Source organism: Nicotiana tabacum, chromosome 11 (genome assembly GCF_000715075.1).
Source record: "Nicotiana tabacum cultivar K326 chromosome 11, ASM71507v2, whole genome shotgun sequence".
NCBI lineage: Eukaryota > Viridiplantae > Streptophyta > Magnoliopsida > Solanales > Solanaceae > Nicotiana > Nicotiana tabacum.
In genome coordinates this window covers 62,814,906-62,825,762 of record NC_134090.1, presented here as the reverse complement: position 1 = coordinate 62,825,762, position 10,857 = coordinate 62,814,906, and the positions used below count along the sequence as shown (strand labels likewise).

At 39.8% G+C, this 10,857-nt stretch overlaps 1 long non-coding RNA gene across 1 annotated transcript; it reads left to right on the top strand.

Annotated features, from left to right (window-relative positions):
• Positions 1-383: 383 nt before the first annotated feature.
• On the top strand, positions 384-9,559 carry LOC142166291 (uncharacterized). Its single transcript, XR_012696568.1, has 2 exons — positions 384-1,255; positions 9,061-9,559. It is a non-coding gene; the product is annotated as an uncharacterized LOC142166291 (long non-coding RNA).
• The last annotated feature ends 1,298 nt before the right edge of the window (positions 9,560-10,857 follow it).

Here is a 10,857-nt window from a genome sequence, read left to right as displayed (position 1 = left end):
TATTAGGGCATCCGATGTCCCTAAGACAGCTTTTCAGACTCAGTTCGGGCATTATGAGTTTCTAGTGATGTCATTCGGGCTGACAAATGCCCCAACAGTATTCATGGATTTGATGAACCGGGTGTTCAAACCTTATTTGGATTCCTTTGTGATTGTTTTTATTGATTGTAGACTTATGATTTTTGACCTTCCCTAAGATTTTTCATATTTTAGCACGTAAATATTTAATTTAGGCCTAATACAGCTAGTACAACTTATTTTCACTCTTTTACTCTATTTTATTACAAGAAAACGAAAATTACAAAAAATAGGTTTATTAATGTTTTGTAGTTATTTTTAATCTTGAGAAAAATACCAAAAAATAGTTTTGTTTTAATGGTCAGTCTTATTTTAACAATTATTTTTGCTTAAGTAGAGCTAATTAATATTTTTGATAATATTTTTAGTTAATTAAGCTAATTTTAAGTATATTTAGTTATAAAGGCCCAAGTTTCTAGCCCATTTCTTAAGGTCAATATCAATACCCATTAAGCTAATCCTAGGGACCCTTCTAGACTCTTCTTGGGAATAAAAAATAAATAAAAAACCCTAAGGACTAATTGGCAAAATACACAAAGAATACACATTAGACCTAGACCTATGTAATGCCTATCAGCTAAAAGAAAGAGAGAAAGAACGCCTAAAAAGGGAGACACTGAAAAATCAGGCGGCTGAACAACAAGATGACCCCCTCCCTGTACTCCATTGTCAACACACCCCATCAACTTCTCCTTCATTGTTCAATGTTGAACCAGCAAAAATACAATAAAAATTAGACCTAGGGAAGAAAAAGAAACAACAGCTCCTTCTTAGAACAAATGCGGAGCCTAAGACCTGGACATATACAGGCAGCCGCAATACACGACCACCCCACCCCCGTCATCGTTTTCTTCAATCGCCTCCCCCGCCGGTTCTCTCCAACGTCGACAGCCTTGTGACCTTCACGACCTGCAACCTTCCAAGATCCCTCCCCACCATGGACTGATCTTCCTCAGTCGCTGAACACCCAAAACACCTCCCCCATCGACGCTCCTCTTCTTCAACCTCATAGAGTCCAATTTGAAGTCCGTTCGTTGAGTTGTTCGGAGTTGAGCTCCGTTCGTCAAGTTCGTCGAGATCCGATCAAGGTTCAACCGTGTTTTGCTATTGCTGGATGAGCTTGTGCTGAGGTTCTGTACTAATTCAATATTTAGAAAGGAATTGTTTCTATTAAAAGGTCACACTCTAACTTTACTTATCTTTCTAATTGCTGGATCTGGTTTCATGGTTCTTTGAATTTTTTGTTTAATTTTGCTTGTTTCCGTTTTACTGCTTATAAGATAGTACTTTGGGATTTCATGAATACTTAAGGGAGTGGGATGTGAGTCAAAAGTGAAGGTCTAGTGTTGTCTAGTTGGTAGCAGTATTTCTCTCTATCACCCAAACTAGAAAGCAATTCTTTGACAATTTGTTGCTTAGCTGCGCTGGCCCATTGAATTTGATTTGGTTTGCGCATCATTGTCTTGACTCTTCAGTAAACATGAAAGGGAAAAGTTAGAGTTTGGAATATTTAATTTGGTTGATATGCATGCTTGTTTAATCACAGTGAACATGGCCTTGTTTCCTTGTTGTTAGCTCTATTTTCGCATATTGAGATAATATGGCTCTTCTCTTGGTGGTGTTAACGAGCCGCTAATTTAATTTAGGTTCGTATAGTTCAAGGTGCGCCATCCATAATTTAATCATTCAGGGCCCTCACAAATATTATAGTTTATCTATTAAAAATAAACTACGTAGTTGCTTTAGGCGCGCTATTTTTAAAAATTACTTTCTTAAATTCGGGTGTGCATTTTATATGACTCAAATCCAAATCTCAACAATGTTAAATAAAATGTGTCATAGACCGCGGGTGCATTTATGTGACGTGGTTCAAGATGTGTTTTAGATGACGTTGAATCTTTCTAAAAATATTTAAATAAAAACGGTTATAAAGTTAAAATTGAACCATAGGTTAAAACATGTATCAAAATCAAGTAAATAGGCCAAATATAACAGTTGAGCGACCGTGCTAGAACCACAGAATCCGGGAATGCCTAATACCTTCTCCCGGGTTAACAACATTCGTTACCCAGATTTCTGTGTTCGCAGACTGTAAAACAAAGTCAATCTTTTCCTCGATTCGGGATTTGAACCGATGACTTGGGACACCATAAATTATTCCAAGTGGTGACTCTGAATCATTAAATGAATAAATTCCATTTCGATTGTCACTTTAAGTTGGAAAAAACTCCCTTATACCCCTTCCGGGGGTGTAAGAAAAAGGAGGTGTGACAGCTCTGGCGACTCTGCTGGAGACAAGAACCCAGAACTTCTGGTTTAGGACAGGTGTACCCAAAAATAAAAGACCATCCTGATGCATCCTAATGTGCTACATGCTGCAATCTTCAAGGGTAAAAGGGTCATTTGGCAGACCAATGATAGTTGAGGGCAAATGAAAAAGAAAAAAAGGAAAAAAGAGAGGGTGAAGTGTGAAAAATAAAGCAAGTAGGGCCCGATTATGTTTTCTGTCACGTTTTTGTTAAAAAAAAATGAAGACCCAAAAAAGGAGATTTTGCACTTTCCCCTCATTTTTCAAAAAAAAAAACAAAAAAATATATTTTCTCTAAATTAATTTTTTTTAATTCTCGCCCGTATCCAATCTGCCCGAACTACGCATACCTGATTCTCGTATTTTGGGGCGTGATACGTAGGCAACCCGCATAGGGTCCGATCTTCCTAGTGAGTTTAGGTTCTTAGCTTCGCGGGGTCCTAGCCAAATCTTGCATTTTAGCCAGTTTTAGCCACATAGGTTAATTTTAGAAAAATAGTCACAATCATGTCTTGCATGTGTCCAACAGGAAAGGTTATTGTCTCACATAGTGTTTTAGGTCTTTAATTTTATTAGTCTAATTTTCTCATACAAGTGTGGATTTACTTATCGGAGTTTGAGCATGACAGAGCCCCAGGACCATCTAGTCAGGATCGCTCATCCAGGAGTGGATTAAAAGGAGATTTTCTTTTCTTTTTTATGCTTTGAGTATGTTGTTCTTTTTTATGTCGTCTTTAACTTCTAGCTTTGTACAGTAATGTCGATTCTCTTGGTATTGTGTTGCCTATTTTCTATTGAAAAAAAAGATGTGTAATAAGTCAAAATTCAAAAAAGATTTTGCGTTTTTATGTTTTCTTTAGAATACTAACTCTAGAAGTAAAAAAAACGTACTTTATCTTTATCTTTAAAGTTTCTTTCTTAGGTAATCAAAACCGAAATTCAAAAAAAATATTTTTTATTTTGTTCATTGCTCGTTTCGAAGTCTTTCTTCAGGGATATCAAATGAAAATTCGAAATATTTTTATTTGTTGTTTGGACTTCATTTCAGAAAAAAAGAATCAAAGAATATTCTTCTCTTGTAGGATTTTTCCTTAATAATTTCCCATAGAGTGTTTGTTTCCAAAAAAAAAATATATGCTCGTTAAGCTTGAGTTTAGGATAGGTCAAAGAACACGGAGTCTAGAAAATTCAAAAAAAGATTTGCTTCTTTTATTTCTCTTTTCTCATCAGAGTAGTCACTAAGGTAAAAAGAAAAGAAAAAGAAAAAGAAAAAGAGAACGTCAGTTTGTTTCTTTTATTCCTGATCTTCCAGAACTACGCAAAGATCTGATTCATGCAGGGTCATGATACGTAGACAACCTACATAGGGTTCGATGGAATCATTTTTTTATTATTAAAAGAAAAGAAAAAAAAAGAAAAAAGAAGAAGAAGAAAATGATGGTGAAATTATGAGAGGTAAGAAATGAGAGGAAAGAAAAGAGCGATAATCAGAAAGAATAAAGGGGAAAGAAAGCGAGCAAGCTAAGAAGTGCGAGGAAAGAATAGAAAAGAGAAGATTCAAATGGACAAACTGGGATGATGCCAAGTGACCTTATGACCCTCGAAGTCATTCTAGAACCATTAATTGTTGCTAGGTGCATTACACGTAATGTGATATTTTTGCTGTTGAATGCCCTAACGCTAATGGGATACCCCCATTTTGTTCCTTTTGATATCTTCATAGCAAAAAGGTGGCTGGTTTGTGGTTCTCGAAGTAGTAACTCCTCTCCATAACATAAAGTCAAAAGGCAATGGCAGAAAACAACAAGATTGGGTTGGTTGATACCGGTGCCCGAAAGCAGTTGGTTGAACAGGACACTGGTTTGGCTGATGAGGTAAGGATGTTAAGACAACACATGACAGACATGTATCAGACCTGGATGACTGGGAAAGCACCACCCTCGCCACCACCTGGCTGCTTAGATGATACCCTTACCCAAACTCCGGTCATAGTGCCGGATGATTCCCCGTACTCTCCAGATCCACCCGTTTATCACAGCTTTCCCAACCACCCAGTAGCTCTATCACTCATCCTCCAATTACCTCTCCCCAAAATTGTCGTCCTGTCATATCCGTTATTCCCAACAATGAATACCCACTCAAAGCTCATGATGCCTAATATTACCCCTCAAAGGTTTCACACAAGGTTCCTGACTCATACATGAAGAGCCCTCGGGATGAGCTTCATGCTGAAAATGGAAAGGTTACAGGAAAAGAAGGGCGAGATGAGATATCCGGTAAGCTGAAAAGCATAGAACAATATTTAAAGAACATGCAAGGGATGGGAGACCAGGTTAGCATGTCTTACAAAGAGTTGTGTATGTTCCCCGACGTTCGCCTGCCCGCGGGGTTTAAAGTGCCAAAGTTTAACTTGTATGATGGGGGTGGAGATCCGGTAGCCCATCTGAGGGGTTATTGCAATGAAATGAGAAGTGTTGGCGAGAAAGATGATTTATTGATGGCGTATTTCAGTAAGAGCTTGACTGGGGCAGCTTTGGAATGGCATAATCGTCAAGATGTCGGTAAGTGGCATATATTGGGCGACATGGCTCAAGATTTTGTGCGACACTTTCAGTACAATATAGACATTGTCCCAGACCACTCCTCCTTATCTCAGATGGAAAAGAAACCCAAGGAAAGTTTTAGGGATTTTTGGCTCAGATGGAACGAACAAGTTGCTCGGGACAGTCCTCCCATTTATAGAAAAGATGTTGATGAGCCCCGCCAATGACAGGATCCAGTGGTCATTCTTGCTAAACGCTTTCAGCCTCAATATCGACCCCGCGAATATCCTTGTAATCCTCCCCACTGCTACTTCTCTCCACAGAACCCCCAAAATCGTACATCACTTCCCCGATACCCCGTCCACAATGCAACACCATATGCTCCACATCCCCGAGGCCCGCGATGACCCACATCACTTCCACAAATGTCTCACCCTCCCCCTCAGACATATCAACCACCTGCCCGCGAGTTTAAAATGAAAAGACTACTGAAAAAAGAAAATGCTTTCACACCCATCGGAGAATCCTATACAAGCTTGTAGGAAAAGTTAAAGCATTCTGGCCTAATTGAGCCGCTCCTGGGCTATACTCCAGACCCATATGCAAAAGGCTTTGATCCTGCTGTACGATGCAAGTACCACTCTAATGTCCAAGGGCATAACATTGAAGATTGTCGCTCTTTGAAAAGGGAAATAGAAAGAATGATTCAAGAAGGGGTAATTGTGACCTTGCTCGGGTCGGGCATTCGTAGAGCTTGAGTGTCCTTTATTGCCTCCTCGGAATAAGATGGCAGAGGGGGGAGTGACCTATTTTCATGGCCCCAAACTCGTCGTTCGAGGTGCTCTGATTAGTTTCGGTATTCTCGTTCCCTGCCCCCTTCGGTGTACTTGTCGAAGGCGGGGGAATAATCTCAATATTAGGGGACTGTGTCACTGCATTCCTCCACTTCTCAGTCCTAGTTTAGGAGTAATATTTCTCAATTAGACTTTTATGTTGGACATATTTACTTTAATTATGTTTCTTTTTAATCTAAGGAGCTTTTATTTCAATATAGTTTTAATATTAGTTTTATGATCAATGGTGAATATTAGTTTTATCATCTCCCCACGAGTTCATACCTATCAAAAGTTCCAAAATACGACCACAAATGGCCCCTCAAATCATCAAGTATAGGCCCGTTCTCAAAACCAGTGAAAGATATGTGAAATTCTTTAACTCAAACGTAGTTTCATGAAAAGCCTTTTTCAATAATTAAGCAGGTAATTGACAGTCAATTATCAAAAGTAAACACATAAAGGTTCGCCCCTCGAGCACAATATCAACAAATCCGCCCCTCGGGCAACATCTCAGAACAAAACTAGCCCCTCGGGCAATCACATAGAACAATACCAGCCTTTCGGGCTCAATCTCACATCACAATGGGTACCCGTGCTCACTGGAGTGTACAAACTCCTAGAGGGGCCCCTTACGACACCATTGGGGTGACTCACAAGGAGAACTGTTACCACATTTGCATTATCCTTCGGAAATGTTAGCTAATGGTAATAATCCATCTACCCATTGGGGAAACTAGGGCTTGGTATTGGAGACCTATACTTGAGGATTTGAGGGGCCATTTGTGGTCGGATTTTGGAACTTTTGATAGGTATGAACTCGTGGGGAGATGAGGAATCTATTGATATAAATTTTATCGAATTCCGAGAAGTGGGCTCGGGGGTCGGGTTTTGGTTAATTTCGGGATTTATGCTATAACTTGATTATTTTTGCATGGGCTTCGTTCCCTTAGCATATTTTGACGTTGTGATTCTGATTTTGGATAGATTCGACGCGAGTTGAGGCCTATTCGAGGGGAAAAGGCAACACGCATTCGATAAAAAACTCAACCAAACCACGTCCGAATGACCTGAAATTTTGCACACATATCCCAAATCACCTAACGAAGCTACAACAACTCTCGGAATTCCATTCCGACTCCCGAGGAAAAATTTGATACTGATTAGCCTGAGATATGTACGCTACGAGATGGCTTGATTGATATGAGGCCGAGGGCCTGTAGCTAATTTAGGCTTGAAATGCCGAAAGGTCGAATTTTGAAGTTTCCGGTTCGATAGTGAGATTTTGATCCGAGGGTCAGAATGGAATTCCAGAAGTTGAAGTAGCTCCTTAGTGTTGAATGTGACGTGTGTGCAAAATTTCAGGTCATTCGGACGAGGTTTGGTAGACTTTTTGGATCGAAAGCGTATTTTTAGAGTTTTGGAATATTTAGGCTTGAAGCACCAGTATTAGAGCCAACACCCCCCATTCCGACCAGTCCAAACAAAAATAAGAATAAGAGTCACAACCACCTATTTTTCTGACCCAGTCGAGTACTAGTTCTCATCGGAGTCACAAAACGTCGACTCCCAAAAAGTTTATGGTTGTGAGCTCTCCTTCTGCCTCGCCTAAAGATTTGATCGAACATGGTACTATAAATCAAGAAGAAAATCCGGCCGAGTGTGTCACTGTGGGGTGCACCGTTCTTGTTTGTAAGAAAGAAAGATGGGTCGCTGTCACACCTCCTTTCCGCACCCGGGAGGGTGCAGGGGAGTTTTTTCCAATTAAAGGACAATCGAAACGGGATTGGTTTAATTATTTCAAAGTCGCCACTTGGGAGATTTAGGGTGTCCCAAGTCACCAATTTTAATCCCGAATCGAGGAAAATAATGACTCTATATTACAGTCTGCGTACCAGAAATCTGGATAAGGAATTCTGTTAACCCGGGAGAAGGTGTTAGGCATTCCCGAGTTCCGTGGTTCTAGCACGGTCGCTCAACTGTTATATTCGGCTTATTTATCTGATTTTTTATACAATTATGAACCATATGCAAATTTTAACTTTTAAACCGCTTTTGTCTTTTACTGTTATTTTATCAAGAATTGCAACGTCGTGAAAACATATCTCGAACCACGTTACATCAATGCACCCGTGGTTGTTGACATATTTCGACTCGGTTGAGATTTGGATTTGGGTCACATGAATGTGCACCAGAATTAAGGAGAATAAATTATTAAGACGTGCCTAAAGCAACTAGCGTATTGTTGTTTTGGGTAAGGCCGAAAAATTCGCTAAACGGCCTGTCCCGAATTCTAAGTGTTTTAATATATATACAGTTAGAGGGCCCCGAGGCTGTGTATATTTTTGTTTGACGAGGCTCGTCTCGTTCTACTTTTAAAAGGAATTCGCGACGTCATGGACATGCCTCTCGAACCACGTCACAATCAATGTACCCGTGATTAGAAATACATTTCGAATCCGTCGAGATTTGGATTTGGGTCACATAAATGTGCACCCGAGTTTAAGCAAGTAAGGTTTATTAAAGCGTATCCTAAAGAGGCTAACGTATTGTTATTTTAGGAGGGTTGTGAGGTTTGCTAAACAACCCGTCCTGGAAACTAAATGCTTCAATAATATACATTTAACAAGGGCCCCGCATCTGCGCGTTTTGTTTATTTTCATCGAGGCTCGTCTCGTTCTTATTTTAAAAGGATGTCCTATAGCAGCTACGTTTCTTGTCGTGTTTGTCTCTATCAATTGAAATCAGTAGATAATCCTAATTAATTACTTGCTTGCAAGTTGTTTGTAACGGAATTCGGAAATGCTAAAAAAAATATCAGGACCGAAGCTGCGTGCATAGTCGGCCGAACAAATAATCATGGGCCCAAATCCAACCCATGCGTGATAGGCCAGACCTGGGCCACTGCTTGTTCGATGCGGGCCTACTTGGTTTGCTTCGATTTGGGCTCGACCTTCATGAGGTTGAGGCCCTGAACGGGTTCTTTGTTCTATAAATGAGTTTATCAATTTATATGTGACAATCTGACAAAAGAGGAAAGTACCTTAATTAAAATGGATAGTTTTCCTATTTGACCTACGTTAGAGAATATACTACATCATCAGACTAAGTTTAAAATACAACTTATTGCAATGGAAATATTTTCACTTAACAGCATATGTATATGACTAGCATTCACTTACCTACATTGATATACTAAGCATGTAGGCTACTTCTGTTATCCAAACGAAAATGTAACTATTACATACTGCATGACATTTAATACAACAGTCCATGTATATATAAAAACAATCTGCAGGTCATCTCTTTTGCATTCATGCTCAAACTCTCAGTTACATTGGTGGTATCAATTGTGTACCTGGTAAGGAAAGGAAAGGAAGAAGGAGAGTGATCAGTTGAGTAGTATGCAACGAATACAGCAGCAGCAGACACACAGCAACAACACAGCAACAACCAACTAAACCAAGTGTTTTCCACAGCCACAGACAACCAACAATGTCTCCCAGAATACAAGGACTAGCAGATAGTCGAGTACCAAGCCAGTAATCCCAGGAAAGAGTAAGGAAATAACAGCAGTAACTGAGGGTTCAAATGCAGTAAAACCAACAGTTCAACAACAAACAACTCAGTCAATGCAAACAACAGAACTTGGCCAGGACAGCTTGACCAATATGCACTCTTATACAACCTTCAGGCAGTGTTTGGTTACAATGTCTATTGAAAACTACCTTGTGTTTATACTGTTGTGATTTGGGACTCACTAGACCTCTTTTCAGACTAAAGTTTTTTCTCTTTCAGCCTTTTGTTTTGTTTTTCTTTTCTGAAGACTCCAAAGTCCACCCCTTTTAAGTTCTCAAATGGCCTATTTATAAGCCAAATGACTCGGTGCAGCTAGGCTGCCCTCATGCTGCAACTTGCAGCCTGCCCATACCCTGTTAAACCCATGCTTGAGCATCTCTTGATGCCAGCCATTTGCTCCCCACGCCTGGTTTATTCTTTAATCCAGGATTATGGGCTTATTTTAGTATTCCTTTTAAACCCATGCCCTCATGTTTTGTTCCCCATTGTCACTAGGTTAATCATATTTTAATTACCACTTGACATATTCTGAAATTATCCCCTAATCAGACCCTGTCTTATGCCAAGATTACCCTTATACCTTGCATATTACTGTATTACCCTAACTCTTAATAGTTAGTATATAAACCTTTCTGATTTCAGCCAATACCTGAATACTAGCTAATTAAACTCAAACTGCTTTCAGGCTGATTTGTTAGATCCCTAAAGCTAATTGCCAATTCTCTGCCTGAGTTCAAGCAATGATTCAAACTTTAAGCAAACAGGGGTGCCAATCAAATGGTATGAGTTGGCCACATTGGGAGCCAGGCCTGACCAACTCACAACCAATTGATCCAATATGCAGTCAAGGGTGTAAACTATAATCGACGTGCTCCTATATCAGGCTTACAAACAACATCATAAAATAAAAGAAACAGGCACAGTAATCGTACTGAAATGTAGACTCCTGATTTTTCAATCTTTCAAGTGAATCCAGTTGACGACACTTATTTAGATGACTACACAAACTATAATATACAGCAAAAAACCAATAAAACCAACAAACAAACTCATCATTAACTTAAAACGGACACAAACATGGACAGATGAGTCACAAAACAAAACAAACCAGAACATGAACGACAGATAGATTTTAGGAGGACAAAAGAAAAAAGAAAAATACCTCAGGGGAATGAAACTAAGATCGACACAAGCTCGAACTTGGGCCAGGTTATTTGGGGTCTAATGGAATTTAACCGAAGTGTTCTCAACTGAGAACACTTTGGTAAAAGTTTGCTAGACCCTGATCCTGCCACTGATTCGAACAAAACCCATAGATCTGAATCCTAGGGCTCTTGAGGTTCGATTTGGGAACCGTTCAATTCCAGTCAGATTCGAACGGAACCAAAGCCACTCAGGGGGTGAGGGAGGTCAGGAGGGGCTGTGGTGTGAGTTTGGGGTCAATCGGTGTAGATCTAGTTTTTGCTCGAATCTTCGTTTGAAGATTCGAGAAGCTACGGGTTGATTCGAGGTGAGC